The sequence below is a fragment of the Papaver somniferum genome, chromosome 7, assembly GCF_003573695.1.
Source record: "Papaver somniferum cultivar HN1 chromosome 7, ASM357369v1, whole genome shotgun sequence".
Classification (NCBI taxonomy): Eukaryota; Viridiplantae; Streptophyta; class Magnoliopsida; order Ranunculales; family Papaveraceae; genus Papaver; species Papaver somniferum.
In genome coordinates this window covers 156,495,932-156,501,215 of record NC_039364.1, presented here as the reverse complement: position 1 = coordinate 156,501,215, position 5,284 = coordinate 156,495,932, and the positions used below count along the sequence as shown (strand labels likewise).

The 5,284-nt window shown below is 34.6% G+C and overlaps 1 long non-coding RNA gene across 1 annotated transcript; it reads left to right on the top strand.

Annotated features, from left to right (window-relative positions):
• Positions 1–209: 209 nt before the first annotated feature.
• Positions 210–1,844, top strand: LOC113298849. Its single transcript, XR_003334418.1, has 2 exons — positions 210–862; positions 999–1,844. It is a non-coding gene; the product is annotated as an uncharacterized LOC113298849 (long non-coding RNA).
• The last annotated feature ends 3,440 nt before the right edge of the window (positions 1,845–5,284 follow it).

Sequence of the window (5,284 nt, the reverse complement as noted above, 5' to 3'; positions counted from 1 at the left end):
ACCATTGAATAGATCTCAAAAATTTATGTGAGATGGACTACTCGAACGTGTCATTCGGATACCGGATGAAGAAGACTTCATCAGATTAGTCGAAGGGCAAAATAGTCATTTTGCTATCAAACCGACATGGGCTTCCCATATGATTTGAGGGATTTCCTTTATCATTTGTCTTTGGTCTTATCTAACTTAGTCGAGCAGATAAGCTCAGTTCTATTTCTTCTTTTATTCTCTTCTTCTTCTTTCTCTTTCTTCTTTCCTTCTTCCCCTTCTTCTGTTCTTCATCTTTGGTGAATTCTTGTAAGAATTCTGAGGTTGTGAGGTCGGGATTATTAGAAAAGAGTCATGGGTTGTTGCTGGAGGTGGTGTTGTTCTTGGTAGCTGATTCTGTTTTAGGGAATCGAGATATTTCAGAGAGAACTGAAGATTAGGGTTTTAAGATTTGGTCTTGAGATATTTATTGAATTGAATCGGTGTTTTGAGATACTGATGGATGAATAATAAGAGGTTGATGATTGATTGAAGTTGTAAGGTTGTTGATGATATAATCAAGAGTAAGGGTTTTATAAAGGAAACTCAGCGAAGATTCGATAGATGTGATTGATGTTCTAAGGAAGTGTTTAGAGATGGGTTTTTGTATTGAGAACAAGAAGAAGAGTTGGGTATTCAATTTAGGGATTGATTACAGAGAAGAAGTTTAATTAAGAATTGAAAGGTTAGGATTTCAAAGGATGTTTAGAGACGATTTGAAGAAGAAATTGGTTATGGTTTTGAAATTAATTGTATCCAAGGAGTCGGAGTTTGAAGAATCGATTCACACAAGAAGGTGAGCTGATGTCAACTTGCTGGAATTGAACTATTTAAGGTAAATGTTTATGTAAGTACATTAGTACAGCCTTCAGTTCATTATTGAGATTATGTGAATGCTTATGAAGTTAAGAATTTTGTTGATATAAAATGGAGCTGTGTTGATTGGGGTTTAGGTTTATTTTGATATACAGGGGTTGGTACTTATTAAGGATGAAACAGAAACTGAGTTTTAGAAGTGGTGTTGACATCAGTTATACAGAACTGTGTTGGTTTTAGTGAACTGGACAAGGAAATGGTAATGGTGATAGTTTCAGTGTGGCTGTTGGGTTGTTGTATAGTGGCTGAGAAGATGTTGATGAAGAATTTACTTGTTCTTTGTGTATTTTGAGTGATCTAGTGGTGCAGGAATGGATAAGTTAAACTACATTTGGTGATGATGTTGCTGTGGTGAGGTCATAGTGGTGATGGAGCTGAACTAATAGTGCAGGGGTTAGAGGTACTAGTAAAGCTGGTGGAGGAAATTATAGGTAATATGAAGAGAGTATGATCTCTACTGAAATGCAAATGGAGTATTAAGGTTTAGTGTAATATTGCATTGAGTTCCAAGTTGTAGTGGTATTGTTGAAGCTGTAGGGGATATAAGTGGCTGGTGGAAGTTTAGGAACTGTTTTGAGATATGGAATAGAGTTACAGTTACAACTTGTTGAGCTGAATTGATTGATGAGTGCTGAACTTTGGAAGTGATAACGGTGGATAAGACATTGTGGATGTGAAGAATGACTGTGGTTAGAATGAGTGTATGTGTTGATGAGCAGCTTTGTAATGGTGGTATGTTAGAGTGGTGATTGACTGAATGTGCAATGGTGGCGTCGAGTGTGGTTTTGAGTGAAGAGGATTTGGATAATTGCGGCTACTGCATTTGCAGGTAGGCTAAGCTTACAGTTGTAGTTAAATTATGAAGTTTAACTTAAATTCTATGTATTATTGTTGTATTGAACTTTAGAATCTCGTTAGAATGAATAGAATCAGGTTGCAAGTGAATTTGTAGTTACAATAGAGTATATGCCTGATAGTCATTCTAGTCATTTTAGCTGACTGAGTTGGATCGGTGTTGACTCACTGAGTTACAGATCCTGACCTGAGTCGACTCAGTTAACTTGACCTTAACCATTTACCCTGGACTTTGACCTTTGACTGGAGGTTGACTGTTAGTTGAACCATTTGACCATCAGTGATCGTTAGTTGACCCAGTTGGGTCAGCACTTGTGTAATGGGCCGAGTCTAGTGGACTTGGGCTTAGTGCCATGTATCCTTAGTTAGATATTTTGAAGAACCATAATATTTATAGGCATACAAAGTCATTTTCCTAACCAGGGTGTATTGATAAGGGGTGTCTAATGGGCATGCAATGACCTACACACCCTTAAACACTTCGAAAATATTGATTTATAGGCTTTAGGTTCGGCTGACTCGTGTTGATGAGTTATTAGCCGAACTTCCCGTTGTAGACTGAATTCTTTCGATCTTGTTTTGATCATAACTTCTTCGTCCAATGTCGGAATGACCTCATTCTTTTTACGTTATCTTCGTATTTTCATTCTCTTGAAGATGAAGATAAAATCTACTTGATTTTAATGGGTTAAAATCTACGATTTTTATTATATAAGCTGAACCATTAACATTTTTTATTCCTGAACTCTCAGGAATAGGTTCGGCTTACATCTATGAGCCGAACCAACCCATTGATGAACAGTTCAGCTTACATCTATGAGCCGAACCTCACATAATTTTTCTTCCAGATCACACAGGACTAGGTTCGGCTCATTATGATATTTTTAAACAAGCCGAACTAGTTGGTTCGGCTCATAACAATAACACTTTCAGCTTGCCGAACTGTTCATTAGTTGTCAATATCCAGGTTTCAGATCAAGGTTCGGCGCATAATTTAGGTGAGTTGTGAGCCGAACCTAGGTTCGGCGCATAATTTAGTTGCGTTGTGAGCCGAACCAAAGTTCGGCGCATAATGTTGTTGTTTTTTAAGCCGAACGGTTCTTCAAATTTTCAGCCTGAAAGTGTATATGAACAGTTCGGCTGATACGATTTTCATTATATAAGCCGAACCATTAACATTTTTTATTCCAGAACTCTCAGGAATAGGTTCGGCTTTCTAGGAAAATTTTATACAAGCCGAACTAGTGTCTAGCAAATGTTCGGCGCATACCTAAACAGTTTCAGCTAGCCGAACTGTTCATAAAGGGATCGGTTCGGCTCATAAATGTAAGTTGAACCTTTTCATCCTCCAATGGTTTGGGAATCATTGGTGTAGTTGATGTGCATTTTCCTAGGTTTTTTAGATGAAATATGACCCTCCTCATCCTCCATTGAATCAAGAATTAGAATTTTCTCACTTTCTCCTTCTCTTTCTCTCCTTCTTAACCAAACCAAAACTTTGATTTTTTTTTCCTCAAATTTTTCATCTAAACAACTCTTATAATTCAGAAAATTATTTTAATCACTAAACAAAATATTTAATCACTAAACAAAATATTTAATCACTAATCAAGATTATTAACACTAATACGTAAAGGGCAGATTTGCCATTAAAAAAAATTTGGGTTAAGGGGTTATCTGATTTTGCTATTTCACAACCTTTTTTGTCTTCATTCAGTATGCCTTGGAAGATTTTGGTATGCCCAATATTATGGTTCATTTTGAAACATTTATGGTCTGAATTAGCCTTTGGCTTATTTTACAAGCGAAGATATTCTTTGGACTTAGTTAGGGACTATAAAATCAATCTAAATGGACTAGTAAACTCTTAGTTAAGCTAAGGATAGATAATAAAAGGTGTATAATCATAATGGGCTTAAAACATTAGATAGTTCACTTAGTCTATAGCTAGAGACTTGAATGAAATTATGTTATGAGCCTTGTGTGAGCCATTTTGGCTAGAATCTTAGAATTATTGTATGATTAACAGTTAGCTATTAACAACGATCGATTCAAAGGATGAACCAGTGGATCGTGGATCTCGAGGTAGGCGTGGCTTGTATCAGTAGGGGTGGGAATCATTTAACTCTCTTGAAACCATTTTTGTTTCTTTTTCAAAAGTTTATGTTTAATGAACTCATGCATCGTCTGTTTTTGCATCCCATGAATTGTTTAGTTTGTGTTATGATTGTTCTGTTGATTCTTTTAATCTTTCCATGATTTGAAAAGGACTTGTAATGTTTTGAATGTCATTATGAATTGTTATGGGAAATAATAATTTTCTCCCTGTGGTATTTAGGATACGCTCCTTCACATTTATACCTAGAGCTTTTATAATATATTGGTCGGCAGTTTGCGAGTTCGGAATTGTCGACGTCAACACTTACGATTAGGTGTGGATTTGTGACTTCGGAATTGCACAACCATAGTATACATTGTTTAAAGAAGGAGTTTATCCATATACATGTTTGTTTGTTACAGTGACTTGGCCACTTTTAATGTTTGGGAAAGCATGTATTTTTTTCCATGTCTTTCCATGATTTATTGAAAGTTAAATGTTATTTATACTGGCACCCCTTTTAGGGATGATGTGCTCACCCATTCCCACTTTCAGTTTCAGAGACAGAATAGATTTGCGCAGCGAAAGCTTCAACGATTGATTTCGTTAGTTGGTTAACTTCTGCTATATTTATTATATTGTATATTCTATTTGTAAACCAAATGACTATTGTATATGTATCAATTGAGAGGAGTTTTGTATATATATATATATTCTAGAGCCGGGCTAGTTTATGGATTAAGTTTTGTAGCTGATTTCTTAATTGAATGCTTAAGTACATGTTTTAGATTCTTAGTGCCTCTTTATTTAGTTAATCTCTTGGATTAGTCAGCTGCTAGATTAGGGGGCGCTACAGTGTTGGTATCATAGCTCATTATTAGATCTTATATGGGAAACAATAGGAATAGCCAGTGCCAGTTAGTGAACTCGATTAGTTTAGAACTGTGCTGGGTAGTGAGATAAAACTTAATCACTATAGGCTATAAATAATTAAAAGATTATTTGATTGATTGACTGATTGTTTGGTTTTTTGTATGTGTAATGGTAAAAATTGTAGGGTACACCAATAACTTTAGTTAATAAGGATTAGAGATTAGCCTAACAAAAATAATGAGAACACATAGACAATTCAATACTAAAAATAGTGAGATTAGTATTATTGATAAATCTTGAAAGTCACATAGAGACTTACTGAGTACTTTGACTCATATATAAAATCAACTGTTTATAAATACATAAATGTTATTGATATTTTTGGGACTCAATAATATTTGTAAGAATAGTTAGAATAATAGTTTGATCGTTAATGTTAATTATAAAAATATCATAATAGTAATTATTAATGAAAATAATAGTAATCATAATTTTAATAAAGTGATGTTAGCATTTATCAATTAGTAACATATTAAACTTAATTTAATTAAAATT